General features: G+C 41.6%; 1 protein-coding gene across 1 annotated transcript in view; it reads right to left on the reverse strand.

The window, feature by feature from the left end:
* Nucleotides 1-14,610, reverse strand: part of CSMD1 (CUB and Sushi multiple domains 1) — a gene marked incomplete at both ends in the record, with an annotated part of 1,981,616 nt that overhangs the window by 1,578,113 nt on the left and 388,893 nt on the right. The window lies entirely within an intron of this gene.

The raw sequence follows: 14,610 nt of genomic DNA on the forward strand, positions 1-14,610 counted from the left end.
TAATAATTACGGAAGGGATATTCAACCCAGTTTTCAGGATTAGAATCAGAAAGATTCCAAAAGAGAAGGTATTGGGAAAATTTTCTGGAAAAATAATTTCTAGGCTAAGTCCTCATAAATTTTTCTGTTCTTTTCTAACGAATGTTGAGAGTTCGGCAAATTATGCCTATTACACAGTCATAATACTTAAAATTACTTGTACAATGCATGAAGCATCGTTCCTTAACTATAGTCTTTTTTTGCAAACAAAATAGTCACCTGCCTTTGAAAAACAATTTCATAGTGATTAAGAATTAACTTTCTCAAATGGATACTTTCTCCCTGAGTTGATACATCATCGTCTTCGTTAGCTCTGTGCAATCATCACTGCTGTTTTCCCTGTTAGAATGCCAACTCCTACTGTGCCCACACTGGGTCCAACTGAAGCTCTTTCAAGAAGAGCACATTTTAAAAGAAATATACAACATACACATATTTTTTAGAAAGAGATAGAGAGGACGAGTTGGGGGAGAGGCAGAGGGAAAGAGAGAATCTCAAGCAGACTCCCCACTGAGCACAGAGCCTGATGTAGGGATTGATCTCCGGACCCAGAGATCATGACCTGAGTCGAAATCAAGAGTCAGAAGTTTAACCAACTGAGCTACCCACGTGCCCCACACACAAAATATTTTTATTTCTGGCATATGGAAGACCTCAGAAGCAATTCCTTTTCAGATGACCTGTACAATTAATAAAGATGTTATCTGAATGACATGATTAAATGCATGGTTTCTGAGAATAACAATGGTGATCTAGCTTACTCATGGCCTTTGTCTCCTAATTTGAGAAATCCATGTAAATATATCATCTTTCTTGATCCTTAACATTGCCCTTTCAGACAGGAGAGATGGCCCTCCTGTTTCCCAGACTGAAAGCGGTTTGAGGTTATAAACTCATACCCCAAATCCTGGTTTATCCACTGCTGTCATCTGAACTATTCTTTTTATTTGGTTTTTATCTTAATTACATTATTGGCTTTCTAAAAAAATAAACCTGAGCGTCTTCTTAGTTTGTATTTTCAATTCTATTTGAAGTGGAACATTTACCAAAATCATGCAACATACAAAGAAATAAAATATAGATATGATAAGTAAAATTTGGATCAGAACTATGTACTTCTAATATCTTCAGCATAATAGAGCACAGTCAGCACGCACATTTTGTTATGAAATAGTATCATTGACTTCTGTGGACCATCTTGGTATATTATATGGAAAATGGCACATTTTAGCTTTTCTTCTATTTCAGCTGAAAAAATGATTGGATGTCTCCTATAGACCAGTCCCTGTGCTCTCAAGTAGATCTAAAAGATAGTCACACATGTCCTTGACCATATAGAAGCTTACAGTCTAGTGAGAAAGATGCAAATGAATCACATAATATCGGGAGAACAAAGGAACTACTGAAATTATGGCAAGAGTCATCATGGATCATTTTTAAAGATACAACTTTTTTATAAAAGTTTAAATATGTATGCAAAATTACAGCAGAGTGTCCTTATACAACTCCTCTGTATTCACAATAACTTGTCTTTAATGAGACACTTAAGATAAAGAAATAAACTAGGAAAAATGTTTCCCCAAATTCCCCCTGGATCGCTTTACCAATCCAACCCCAATCAAAATGTACATTGGATAAGTAAGGCTTTTGTAAATGGGATTATCATAGTTGTAGGGATTAATATTTAGATGCCTAAGAGCTCTCCTGTCTAATTTGTGCTCCATCAGTCCTGCTCCCAGTGATGAGCTGCATTTTCTACTCGAATTATAATTACTCTCCTAAGCACCTTGCACGATGCATAGCTGAAAGTAGCGTTGGATTTGCTGGCATAAATAGTGTTTAGTCATCACCCATAAATGTGTCGATAAGGCAAGTCAAGTCACCACTGCTAGCAGGAGCGTGCCTGTAGCGTTGTTCGTCAGTGATGGTGGCTGCTTTAGGACACCAGGGACCACAGACTCAACCCCAGCCACAGAGGGTTCATTCTGCTGCAATGGATCAGCCAACAAAACTCAAGGAAAACTTTAGAGTTGTTGAAAATCATAAATGACCAACTTCAGATGTGTTCATTTCCATTTCAGAAATCTCAGTCAAATTAACTCTACTAGGACTCCAACTACCTAATTGTGTCTGAAACACTTACACACGTGGCTGACAAGCTCTCGTGGGCGGGGGGGGGGGGCCTGATGTCTGTTAACCTGTGTCAACCGAAGCAAAATGGAAATCCACCTAGAATATGTATTACTTGAAATCACAGAACGAGAGTGAGTTTTTTTTTAAGATATTTATTTATTTATTTGTCAGAGAGAGAGAGAGCGAGCGAGCGCGCGCGCGGGCGTGCACAAGCAGGCAGAGAGGCAGGCAGAGGCGGACAGAGAAGCAGGCTCCCTGCCGAGCAAGGAGCCCGATGCGGGACTCGATCCCAGGACCCTGGGACCATGACCTGAGCCGAAGGCAGATGCTTAACGGACTGAGCCACCCAGGCATCCCTAGGGTGAGTTCTAAATACAAAAGATTTCACTTGACTAAGCAAGTGTATTAAAATAACTACTGTCTATCATTTCTCACATGAGAAGGAAATGACTTTTTTCCTAGATTCAGTGAAAATTTTCAAATAACAATTTCCCTTGTAAATAAACCAGATTTTATTTTTTATTATTTTTTAGGTATATATTTAATTTTACTATGTAGTACATATTGCTTCCCTGAATGACTGTACTGGTCTCAGTTTCAGAAGCAATGATGAGGATTTTGATGACCCCAAACCTGATTTTAAATCAAGTTAGTCTTTCCAGAAGGTTACAAATCTGCAAGAAAAATGCTAAAAAGATTTTAATTTTTGCCTTTCATTTACATCTAAAGCAGCCACATAAGATGGCCTAACTCCATGCAAACTCTAAGGTTAGGGTTAAAAGAGTAAGAACATGTCTGTAGACTTAGGTCTAAAATAGACTGACAGACTATAGCTGTAGGAAGACATTAAAACTTTCAACAGTGAAAAAAGAGAACAGAATGAGGTTAAAGAATCTACCGTGTGCCCTGTGGCAAGGAGACAAATTGCACACTGCAGGCCATCACGTGGTCATGTCACTTTGTGCTCATCGGGATTTAAGGAAACACTTAAAGTGAGAACAGCCTAGTGATCTTGGAGGGAAAAAAAATCAGTATTTCTAAGTTGGAATGGACTCCACATCATTAATAGAAGAAAGAGTAGAATCTCAGATTCAAGTGGAACTTCTGAGTTCCACTAGGAACACTAATCTTTTTATGCTAAATAGGTTTACAGTGAAATAAGTACATGAAATTGGAAAAACCATTGAGAAATTAGGTCAATGTGCGTAAGTGTATTCCTCTTTATCACACTTCTTTCCATTCCATCTGGTTATTTTATGTATTTGGCTACTTGAGGGAATGGCGTTCAACGTATTTCTCCACCAGCACGAGAGGACACTCAGCAGATTCCTGCCATCTGCACAGACGCTGAAAACGGTCCACGAGCCCTGAGTGGACAATGGTGACAGTAACAATGGTGACTATTTATGGAGTGGCTACTGGGAGCTAAGTGCTTTTCACAGAATATTTATCATAACAAAACCTCTCAAGTATGCACATTATCTCCACCGGAGAGATAGCTGAAGTTATATTCAAAGAAATTTGCATTCATTTCTAAAGGTGATCCAGCTAATAAGTGGTGCATGAAAGCTTCAGACGCAGATGTCTAGACCTGGAACACACATGGTCTCTTGGACAGCCCCTGCTTCTGCTGGAAGAAGGTGTGCATATGTAATACCCGGAAATGAAGGTGTGGGTGCTGGTCCATGTAGCAAAGATCACCAGGGGTCTTCACATAGTTTGTGCTCCCCTTTTAAACCTGGAAGTAACCGTGTGGGTAGGGGCTACCATTCCTAGTTCTTCTTGCTTCGTTAGGGGCCTGGGGCTAAGTGGTGGGGGGGGGTGGCCACACCACTTCCAGCAGAATGTGGTGGCGGGCGGGTGGCCACACCACTTCCACAACTAGCCTATGAAAACCTCCCACAGGCTACTCCTTCCTCTCTCTTCCCTTCTGCCAGCGGATTTTACCCTCCAGGATTACCTTGGAAGAAATAGTAATGGGTACAGATTTGGTTATAGCTATAGCTTTGCTACAAAATGTGAAGTCAAAAATACAGCTATCAGTATAGTGTGAAGCCACAGCTGCTGATGGGGATGTACCCTATTTCAGAAATAAGTTCAACTGATCATCAATGTCTTTTCCTAAATTCAGTTAACAGATATAGATGGGTAGATAGACATTTAGCATGTTATATCTATTTTAGTATGTGGATTATAAATAGAGAGAAATAAGTATTTCCTAATGAGTTTTCCCAACCTAAAAAAAACCAAAAAACAAAAAACAAACCACAATTCTATGGTTTGAATTCAACATCAAATAGTACTTGTCAAATTAAGTATCAAACATTACCATGAACCACACGAAAAGTTGATACGATTTCATGAAAAAGGAGGCACTGGCATCCTTTTCTACTCATAGAACGAGAAGGTATAGACTTATCTGATTTTTATGGAAATTTGTGCATAAGGATTTATTGATAGTAGCCTCAAAGTTTGGAATAAAAATTCTCTCCAACTGTCCAGGTTATAGTTGTAAAAGATAGTCTATTTCACACTGAAGCACAAGTTTCCTTATCGCTACATGTCTATTGAATTTAGAGGAGATTCTCTCACTAAAAAAAAAATAATTAATTAATTAATAATAATAATACAATGTACAAATGTGCCTGGAGGAAATTCCCCACTTAGATAAAAGGCACGAGAACAGCACAGAGAGAAGAGAAATACCAAAAGAAAAGCTTGGGGGGTACTCAGGGAATTTCACCAAATTTTGAAGCTCAGAGTGAGTCCCTTGCCTCTCTCAGAGGAGTGAATGATTCTCCTTATTTAAATTGGTTCTTAGGTACAAAAGATGCTGCAACCCTCCTCTTCACCTCCATCTTATACACTGAAGTTAAAAGAAGTCGGTCACTGGGATCTGGACTACAGTGGCGGTCCATCCGTGAGCCCTGGAAGCATCTGCCAAGGTTGGCGTGTTCGCAAGTCACTTGTTTAAATCTTCACCATCTTGGGGCGTCTGGGTGGCTCAGTGGGTTAAGCCTCTGCCTTTGGCTCAGGTCATGATCTCAGGGTCCTGGGATTGAGCCCCACATGGGGCCCTCTGCTCAGCAGGGAGCCTGATTCCCTCTCTCTCTCTCTCTGACTGTCTCTCTGCCTACTTGTGATCTTTCTCTCTGTTAAATAAATAAAATCTAAAAAAAATTAAAAAATAAAAAAAAAATAAATCTTCACCATCTCTCATGCCCTTTCCATGAGTATTATTCCCATCTGGTTCTGAACCTGGTGAATGGATAGGGCCTGTGTGACATCAGAAAAGAGGAAAAGGAGGCACAGAGATAATACAGGACAGTCTATGGGCACACAACGGATAAGATGGAATATTAACCACCGAATTCAAGTACAATACTTTCCTACCAGCCCTCAAAATGTGTGGATTTCTACAGGTGGGAGATCTTCCGTCGATCTCTACACACACTTCCCTGTAAGAAGGGGTTAATTTCCACTCATTGCGTTAGGACTCACTGGGCCTCCTGCAGGTGGGACCAGAGCGTGTGCCCCACGAACGTGGCCCAGTGGAAAGTGAGTGACCTCGACTCTGCCTTGGAGCAGGGACCCTGAGAGACGCTGTGAGTTTTGGGCAATCGGTCTTCTCTTTCTCTTTGCCTCAAGAATAGCAGTCCCAAGGGCAAATGGCATATACGAAGTCGGGGTGGTTCTTCCTCCCTTGATTCTGGATGAGAGGCCACATGGAGCGGAACCCAGGCTGGAGCGCGGCACTACCTGCCCCGGCGCGAACGAGAATGGATCCGCCGCCGAACGCGGACTCCCCAGGCAGAAGGGCAGAGCGCTCCCAGAAAGTTTTTATCTTTACCTTCAAAATGACCTTGGCTGGCAGGCACTCTCAAAGCACCCTGAACACAGACACAGATAAAGAATGTATCAGCAAAGTTACCAATTGCATTCATTGAGATAAGAGCCTCAGGAAAAGTGCGGTTTTGTTCTCCCCGTTCCCTAAGGCGACCTGGCTTAATGTGAAAATTATTTTCTCTTATTGCGTGCCTCGAGGCATTGCGTTTCCACCCCAGGTCCTCGAAAACGGACGTTGTCAGAGGTTGTTTCATGGGATGATCGTTCTCATTAGAGAAGAAGAAAGGGGCGCTGCCTAGGTGAGCCCCTCGGGATGTCTCAGAGCAGAGCACGTGACAGAGAAAGCAGTGGAAACCGAGACGTCGACGACCAGGGGGGCCGCCTGCTCCCCTGGAGGTCTCAGAGGTCCGACCCGGGACACGCCACTGGTAGGTTTCTAAGGGAGCACAGCTGAGACCGTAAGAGAGCCAGCCAGGTCTGGAATATTATGAAGCACTTACGCATTCGTATGATAAAATATTGATATTAAGGGAAGGATCGGTTACTACAATTATTGAGACAGAATGGAAAAAAAAAAAAAAGAACTTCACAAGGAAAGGAACTTGTATGAAATGGAGAGGTTGGAAGAGCTTTCTTTTCACGTTAGAACAAGTGGTGAATGCTTCCGGACTAGAAACGTTTTCATTGTCTTAATGTCTTCATGGTTGTGACCGAAGAGGAAGTCATCAGTATTCAGAGAGAGTCGCATCTGAAAAATCTGTCATAAGCATATTCTAGGGGATGCCCCATTATCACCACTTTGGTGGAAAAACAAGTTGACTTTATCCTTTACTGATGAAGAATGACAAGAAAGTTCATCTTTTAATTGTTACTGTTATGGGAACTATGTTGATGGACTAGAACACAACACCATGATATTCAAATTATTTGATGATTTACTAAATGATTTAGTAATTAAATACTATTGATTCTCCAACTGCAATTCTAGAGATTTAAACAAAAGTAAGATTCTAACTCTAAACAACTACTGAAAGAATGATGATTTACATATGATGAAACCAGTGGGAGCCGAAATTTTTTTATGGAGCCACTGTTACAATTACGAATTAAAGCAAATATCCATTCTAATTGTTTTTATGAATTTAAACAAATCTCAGCTGAGATCACATGCTTAAAAATATTGTCTTAAGCTCTAGAACAATAGACAAAAATGTTCTCTTGAACTGTGACCTACCATGAATATTTCAGACACTTTTCCCTTCTTTACGTTTCAATTTTTTTGTTCAGTTCCATTTCACCTTAAAAATTCAGATTAAATTTCTAAAAACTCATAACAAATCTTACACATGAAGGTAAATCTTCATTTAAAATGTATGTTAGTTAACAAGCTGGTTCCTAGAAATAGTGAGTAAATGAGAAAGTATTACTCCACTTTAATAAGGAACCCTGAGGACAAAATAAAAGGGAAAAAAAAGAACTGTAACATGATGCCTCAATCCGTTTCAGTTAGCTTTGCAGAATATTTAATGCAAAATGTAAAAATAATCATCTCAGTCAACATTATCTCAAAATGATGTTGTCTGTCCTATGAAATATTATGATTTTCCTCAGTTTCTAAATGTTGGGTAGCACGCTAGTCAGGAAGATGCTTCCTTGGAAGAAAGATAAAGGATGATTTTGGTTGCCAGTGATGTTGGAATAAAATACAATAATTTCCGACATTTCAAAGGGCAACATGTATTTTAAATGCCATGCAGAAGAGCAAGTTTTAATTTACAAGTACTACTTTTGAGAATTTTTTGCATGTGATCGAATTTCTAAGTGAATACTCATTAACATAGATTTATATGTGTGCCTCTAAATAACTCACAAAGTTGGCATTTTATAATCTGTACACAATGTAAGGTTATTTCTTAGAAACTGGAAGGATACATACCAATTTATTGGCAGTTGTTAACTTTGGGTCATAGATCTATAAACTATTCTTATTATTTTCCTTATATTTGTGTCTATATTCTCAAACCTTCGTTTTACAATTGTAAACCAATTCCAAAGTCCTCACATCATCGGAAAAGTAGAATGACTATCCTGTCCTTGCGTGTTCAGGGTTTAACATCTTTATCGTAGATGCACATAAGATAAAGTCTAGTGGGCGTCAGACGTTAATGTCTTTACGATGAAGCAGGAACCCGCATTACATTTTCTGATATGTATAACATATCATTCATCACGACTAAAGATTGATGCTTTTAAGAAGGAGAATCAAGTTCACGTGTTTTTGCAGCTCTTTGCGCAGGTTCATTTCTTATGGTTATTAGGTTCTATCTTGACTATGATTATAACAGCTATAAATAAGCAAACATCTTTTAATTTCCCTAAATCTTCAAATCTGTCAAGAGGAAACCTAGCTAAAATCTCTAATAAATGCCTTATTAATTCAAAAATGAAGCTTAAAGCCTTGGGTCTCAGAATGAAAAGTAGTCAAAAACAGAATGAAAAGTAATCACTAACAATCTGTCAGTCATCCTTCCATCTCATGACCCCAACTCAGAACTGATAATGACACATGGATTTAATGGGGATATTCATACACAAAACATTATTTGCAGTTAACTTTGTAAAATTCTAACATGAACATATTCCTTGTTCAATACTGAGTTATGTCTCCTGTTTCCTCAGCCCAGCGCCTGTAAAGAACGGGAGATCCTTGATGGCACAAGGCAATTATTCAAGATTTTCTGGGGCCTCTGATTGTGTCTGGGGTTCACAATCACGTCTGCACCCATCAGACTCTGCCAGATTTGTGATTTGCCCTTGAGAGTCTGTGCCAAAAATGAAAGGCTCTCCTGCAGGGCTGTCCAGAAAGCTTAGGCAACAACCCTCATCATGGCTTGTGGCTGGCCACCAAAAGTCCTCCAACTCCTGCCGAGCTAATGTGCACTTTAACAATCACGGCCACGGATTATGGATAGAGATCTACAGGGAACACACGAAGACTGCGACGACTGTATCATGGGGGTCACAGCATGCGCAAAACAGAGGACATTTTCAAACATACTCTACATCAAAGACAAGAATCACAGGTATGTTAACTTGAGAAACAGGACAGTGAGGCCAAATGATTAGCGTTAGCCTGACAGAGCTTCCCCGAAAGGTTTTTCACAGACTTGGCTCTCTTTTCGCCCACGCCCAAACCGCATCGTTACCGACACTGCGGTCTTGTGGCACGCTCTCTTAGACGTCCTTACAGACAGCAGAAAAACTGGATCAAGGTGAATGTGAGAATCTGGGACATCTGTGCTCAGCCGTGTGCATCGGCAGTTACAATCTGTCCCGTATGGCAGCCCATGTTTTGCATGACTAAGTCACATTGCAAAGGAAAATGTGCGACCAGGAAATGGTCCCTACTAGGCTCTCAGTGCTGACGACTGAAGCACACGTATGCAAAGTTTTGTTGTCCGCACGTCTGCGCGCACACGCAGCACTCATCCCCGGGAGCCGACTCGAGGGTGAGTCCTGTAAACCTCGCCAGGTAGGAACCGCGGGACACTCAGCAGAGGATGAGCAGTAACAACCCCACAAACGATCCTGACTGCGATCATTTCTCTTAGTTCTCTTCCCTTCTACGAACGGACTGACTTACCAGCACGTCTGAACAGTGAAAGCGGAACCAAACAGGGACAGTGGGAAAATGACAATCCCAAACGGCATAATGATCCCATCACTAAAGGGACTGGGGACAAACATGACAAGTCCTCGCTGGAAGCAAACCTGGCGTTTTTGACCACCACATTCGGCTTCGAAACATCCTTATATTTTAAAAATCCGTATTTGTACTCTGCAGTCCCTGCAAGGCATCGGAATAGTGGTTCCTCAACTCTGACTTCTCCCTCTAGGGATACGGGAAGACGCCATGCCTACGGCGCTGGGAGAGCGGGGGCCAGCCCGGAGCCGCCCCTGGCCCCCCGGGCAGGTTTCTATTCTGGAAGCCCCAGAGGCAAGCGGTGCCTGACCCCCTCCCCATCCCCACTCTCCACAGCCAGCCACGCTGTGGGACTTGCCCACACAGTTCACACTTGCACCTGTAACTCCCCTGTGATCCTCTACCTAGCTCCCCCTGCTGTGCATGGCTGACATTAAGGAGAAACAGGCTTCGTTTAGAAATAAAAGTGAGCCTCAGACACGGGACCAAATGTTACAAATAGCGTCTGCTTCAAAATGATGTCTTCATGAATTGGCAGGGAAACGGTCACAGAAATGAGTGGAAAAAGGGAAGAGCTTCATTCAGGACCAGGGGCACAGCTCCAAGCCTGACCCCAGCTCCCGGGCTGCACAGTGGGGATGGGGGCTCTTCCTCCATGAGGGTGATGCTACCTGATGCCAGTTCTGTGCGTGGCTGGATGCACGGCCAGAGGAAGGTGGCCAATGGCCACAGGGCTGTGCGCCGCTGGAAAGCAGCGCGGTCCTCCCAAGGACCAGAGAGTACTGGAGAGTCACTTGACATATGCCCAAGGAGGCAAGTGGGGACTGAACATTGCCATAAATTGCCAAGAGCTCTGTCCACCTGAACAACTTCTGTGTATGATCTTCTAGGATTATTCTCTCCAGTTCTGCCCCCAGGAGGAGCAGTGAAATTGGAAATCATCAGCGAAGAAATGCTATCATCTCCCAAAATGTAGAGAATTACTTTTATAAATCCAGAAGTATGCTTTCATTAAAAATGAACTAAAAATAAATCGTCAAACTTTCCATTATGTTACCAATGCCTTATATCATCACAGATAAGTTGGTCTTACATATAAAATGCAAAAAATTTTGAGACTTGCGAAAGATGCTAAATTTTGTGATGTAGCACATATTTAAAGCAACTCAATGTCTAAAAATAGAATACGTACCCTTTGTTATTTTTTATTCACACATATACTCATTTACTAGACCACTTTTGGTGGAGTACTGATTGGGTTTCAAGCATTTTTTTTCAGGGGGTGGAAGGTAGACAGTGAGCAAATGAATAAGCACAAGATAAATCTGTTGGTGATAAGCATAATATGTGAAAGTAAATATAACGGAAAATATATTTGATATTTTCAGAACACTGGGGACTAGAGAGGGTAAAGGCAGAAGTCGATTCTCTTTCACAGAGTGAGAGCTGACCACAAGTCTGAGAAAGTGAGGGAGAATTCGGTCCTCGCTGGAGTAGAACCTTCCAAGTGAAGGCTCCAAGGAGTGTCCCCGGGGTGTCGAGATGACCAGCAGGAGGAGGGGTGGGGCGGGTGAGGGGGGGCAGGCCATGCAGCTGGAATTTAGACAGGAGGGGGATGGCGTTCTAGCAGATCAGACCTGGGGCTTCGTAGGGCAAGGTGAGGAGTTTGGCTTTTGCTTCAGTGAAGATGGAAAGCCACGGAAGTGGTTGGAACACATGCCGATCTGACGTCAGCGGGCAGAGGTGCTCTCTGGCTGCAACCGTGAGCTGCTGGGCTGTGGACAACAGCAGGGAAATAGCCAGGAGGCTGCTGTCACGGCCCAGGTGAGCCCTGGTGGAGGCCTTCGTGTGCTCTACAGGTAAAGGACATGAGAAGGCGGCATGTTCTCAAGAAGAGTTGAAGGCCATCTTGGTCTGTTTGGGCTTCTATAACAAAATACTCCATAGCAAGTAGCTTATGATCAATAGAAATTTCTCACCGTTCTGAAGGCTGACGTCTGAGATCAGGGTGCCGGCGTGGTCAGTTAAGGGCTGGCTCATAGACGGCCATCCCCTAGCTGTGCCCTCGCATGCAGGAAGGGGTGAGGGAGCTCTGTGGGACACTGATCCCACTCAGAAGTCTCCACACTCATGCCCTAACCACCCCCCAGCACCACATCTCCTAACACCATCCCCCTGGGGGTTAAGATTTCAACATACGAATTTTGGGCAGGGAGACACATTCAGACTATAGCAAAATGGAGCTGATGTGATTGAACATGGATGTGGGTTGAACACGGAGTTTGAGACAAAGTCAAGGAAATGATTATTTGGGTATTTGAGGGTTGAATCTACAGCAGCATTGTAATTACAGACTCCTCTTTACCGTCATCAAGGTAAGAAACACTAGTATATTAATAATTATCTTAGCAATCTTCACAGTAAATTTTTAATTGTTATTTATAAAACAAAGTCCTAAAGTCTTCCTTGTGGAATAATGGGAATTATCCTTGAGGCATTTATGAAATTAGGCATACTACAGTGGATTTTCTCTTATGAGTTAATGTATTTCCTTAATTAGTTTGCTTTCAGGAAGTTTGGAAATACCCCGTTTAAGGTGTGATGCCCTTGGTAACAATCCAAGGAAACAAGAGTGAAGAACATGTTATGTCCTACAGAACTAGGAACTAGATCATTTGTTTAATTGGCCATTAAAAAATGTACCTAAATACTTTGAATGTTATTTGATGGAACTCTGGGAAATCCTAACACAATACTTCTTTTTGTTCAAGTGTTAAAAGGACCATGGCATACTTGAATGACCATAAAAAATCAGAAACAGGATTAAAGTCCCCTATTTCCCATTGCTATGCTTTTGCTTCCTTGTTCTTAAAATGAGGCACTAACTCTGGTGATCCCAAAAGTCCTTACTAGGTGACATTTTATTATTTTAAGTGCTGTGTTAATAATTCGATAGATATTCAAAACCTTTTTTCCTAGATTTTGCTAAATACTATGCATACAAAAGTGAGAATAATCAGTTAGTGATGTCACAGAAAATGGCATACGTTTAAAATTCTATTCATGTAAGACTAGTACCTTGCAAAGGTTTTATGTCACTTGTCTTGTAAGTCGCCAGTGTCAGAACAATTAAAATAAGGAAACAAAAAAAATAAAACAAGGGGCATGAAGTATTACCCCAGAAATAAATGGATATGGGGGGAAATCCATTACAGTTGAGCATCAAACAAGGCCCTGGGACTTCTAATCGCTATGGGGAAAATGAAAGAGCAATGGGGTGTGTTACTTTCCTCATTGAAATAAAAGGAACCTTCTCACTGAAGAAGCAATTATCAGTAGATAGTTACAGGAGGGGTATCGATACCTCCAATAGCTTTGCACAAGCTACAGGAATGACCGATGCTTTGTGTCATGATCCACAAAAAAAGATGACAAGGTCTAATTTCCCCTAACTGCTTTATTGTTAGGACACGTCTCTTTCCTCATTGGCCATTCCAGGAAAAGTGTATTTCATTTAAATTCTAATAAGCTACCAAGAACTTTTTTCCCCCCTTTCCACTTCCTACTGCCCCATTTGAAATTAGGGAGTACGCAAGGCTTTGGAGAATCTCCAGATTAAAGTCATAACAGTTAAAGTCTTTACAGAGACTCGAAATGTACTCCGGAATCCACGAAATTGGGCAATGTCCTTCTGGTATCAACGACGAGGTATCAGGCACTGTTCTAAGCACGTTACATGCACTGATCAGTTAATCCTCCTAACAGCTCTATGCAGTAACGTCCAAATACATGTTCATTTTATGGATGAGGCTAGAATGCCGAAGGGGCCAGGCGTCTGCCCCAGGGACAGACGGCTAACACGGGGGGAGAATTCAGAACTTAACTCGGCTGCCCCAGAATGCCGGCTCCAGTTCCGGATCGCCGTGCTCTGCATATCAGAAATACCTCATAACTGTAACTTACTTGTCGTTTTGCCTCCCATAGATTTCTTCTCTTTCTGGAAATACATAATGGCGGAAATGCATGGCATTAAACCTAGAAATACACGATTATAGATAGACTGCTTGATTCTTCCTTGAATTAGCTTTGTACTCATTCAAAAATTAAGGCCTACAGTTTTAACGGCTTTTAAAATGGTTCTTCTTGACCAAACTGCCAACTACGTGTTACTGAATCTAACGGCTCTCCTCATGTTGCCCTTCATAATAATGTGGGATGGCGCACACACATACACATGAGCAACGGCATGCATAGCTAAAAACCTTAATTTTGTTTGTAAAATAACTTTAATGATATTTAATTACCCGTGAAGAGTGAGAAGAATAAACCCCCAGGTTGGAAATCTCACTTAATGAAATTCTGCTTTTTGAAACTAACAAGTGCATGCTTCTTTTGGAAACAGCAATACTTTCTCCCTTCAAAAGTAACTTTTTCTTTTTTTTTTGGTCTAATTACAAAAACTTCAGCTAAGTAAAAGGAGGCCATAGATACTGGCCCCCATTATCCCTCCCCCGGAGGCAAATATGGTTACTATGTGGTGATGTGTCCTTCTAGATATCTGTTGACGGATCTAGGTATGGGTCCGTAGGAGCACAGTTCTAACTTTTAAATATAAAGGACTTTTTGCTGATGGGCCTTTCAATTAATGTGTTGTGAAAATCTTTTTGTATCAGTAATCAAGACCTTTATCGATCTTATGGACGTCGCGACCCCTCTCTGGTCGTCCAGTGATGCCTCCCAATGAGCCTCTGCTTGTCCACGATTACTTCATACTTGAAACCCCACGGCTGGAAGCTTCCTCGAACACAGCTCCCCCCAATTTATTCACTTTCCCTACAAGAGCTGAGATTTGAAACATATGAGTAAAACTGTGTAAGTTTATAAAGACT

This window comes from Martes martes, assembly GCF_963455335.1.
Source record: "Martes martes genome assembly, chromosome: 2".
NCBI lineage: Eukaryota > Metazoa > Chordata > Mammalia > Carnivora > Mustelidae > Martes > Martes martes.